The following is a 2,044-nucleotide window of genomic DNA, read 5'->3' as shown; positions in this document are numbered from 1 at the left end:
CTTTTTTCCTTTTTTATTTTTTCTAAAGTTTTCAAAGACACTTTTTTATTATTCTTTAAAACCCAAGTGTAATTTTTTTTAATTTTAACTAAAAAAAAAAAAAAAAAAAAAAAACCTCATTTGGATTTTGAGTGTGCTGAAATGAATGTATATTATTTGGAAAGAATTGAAATCACTGTAATATTGAGATGTCCTTTTAGGAAAGCAGATTTCTTTTCTCCGTTATTCAAAGCTTTTGTGTTCTTTAAGGTTCAGTCTGATTTCTGATGGCTGGCTGGCCTCTTAGGTTGAGAGGGTGAAGATGATTCCCTTAATTAGGAAGGAGTGAGAACAAAGTTATTTTATGGGCTTGGTGGAGTTCAGCACTTGCTTAATCTGGGAGAGACCCCACGTTCAAACTTCAGCACACAAAAAACTATATCCAATAAGAGAATATAGAGTTTTCTCTCTGCCCACCCAAAGAATGATAAATTGTGTTAATGCAGTTTCTGATACTGAGCCATCCTAAGTTCACAATGCTTTTTTTTTAAACATACAATAATAATCAATAAACTTTCATCTGAGATTTTCATATTATAAGTAAAATATTATGTGTTATAGTAAAATGAGGAATTTTTTTGGTTTTTATTGTTACCCAGTGTGGGTTAAAACTACACTCATTTATAACAATGAACTGGGATGTATGCCTTATTTCCCATTTACTGAAAAATATGCATTGACAGATTATATATTCCTCGTGAGGTTTGTAAAACCCATGTGAAGTGTTTTACAGGGAGTGTTATCACTGTAAACAATCTGTCTGCAAGCCAGCAGCCCCCACTTTTCATGTAATTCCACAGTCTGCTTCCACAGGTCTCATAGTTTAGATCCTAAAAGTCCCCCCAAGGTCAATGTGTCAGAGATTTGGTGCCAGCCTGTGGCAGTACTGAGAGGAAATGGGGGTTCTGGCAGAAGGAGGTGGGGTTACTTAAAGGACTACTGGAACCTACTCCTTCTGACTGTCTGCTCACTGTCTCCATGAGGTGAGCATCTTTGCTCCTCTACTCACTCTGTCCCTTGTGCCTTCGTTTGCCTTATTAGGACTTGCTCTCCTTAGATTTCCATTTTTGTCGTTCTGTGGGAAGTAGGGCTGAAATGGTGGTAATGCTTGATCAGTCACAATAATTCAATTAAAAATGTAACACGACTATCAGTCATTCCTTTTTTTAAAATAGTGAGTCATTCTTTAGAAGCGGATGGGGCCATAATGGGTCCAGGGGCTTCTGCCAGGTCTCAGGAATACACCAGTCACAGTTCTACACTTTTTATCTCCCTGTAGCAGTTTGACATTCCTCACCACACAGACTTTCTCTCTTACTATGTAAAATGTGTACTATCTTCTGAGCAGATCCCAGCTCACACCTCATAGGCAGAGAATAGGGCTAGCTTGGTATCCCTAGCTTTTTAAGTTAGATTCTCTGCTACCCATACGAAGACTCCTTACTCCTACAGCAACCCTGTCCAATTCCCAGCAACAATTTCTTCAGGTAAAAATCTGGTCTTTATTTTGATATATCACAGTGAAAGATTTATCGTCCTCTTTTTTTTTTTTTTTTTTTTTTTTTTTTAAAAAAAAAAAAAAAAAAAAAAAAAAAAAAAAAAAATCTGGTCTCTTAGGTACAGACCAGGCAGGTTTTGCTTGATGTGCAGAAGGTACTCACAGTAAATGATGGAACTATGGGAGCCTGTGCCCATCTCTCAGGCCTCATGGGATTGAGGCCAATTTGCAGACTCTTGTGGGAAAGCCTCAGAGCCTATCAGGCCAATAAGGCAGCCTCGTTAAGTGTGTTAGATGCTCAGAGCCAAGGGCCACTCTCCCTGTGTTACCCAGGCAGACACCTGAGCATCTCCAGCCCCATGTCTTCCATCATCAGGGTCTGCTTCATGTTACAGGTGTCCCAAGGAGGCCCAGGGCAGCTGTTTACAGACATGGAAACACAAGCCCATGGACCTGTGTCTGTCTCTGTGTGTGCGTGCGTATACCACCCATGCTTGTGTGTTTCTG

This window comes from Nannospalax galili, unplaced genomic scaffold, assembly GCF_000622305.1.
Source record: "Nannospalax galili isolate Female #2095 unplaced genomic scaffold, S.galili_v1.0 scaffold762, whole genome shotgun sequence".
Classification (NCBI taxonomy): Eukaryota; Metazoa; Chordata; class Mammalia; order Rodentia; family Spalacidae; genus Nannospalax; species Nannospalax galili.
Note: the sequence above shows the minus strand (reverse complement) of the source record.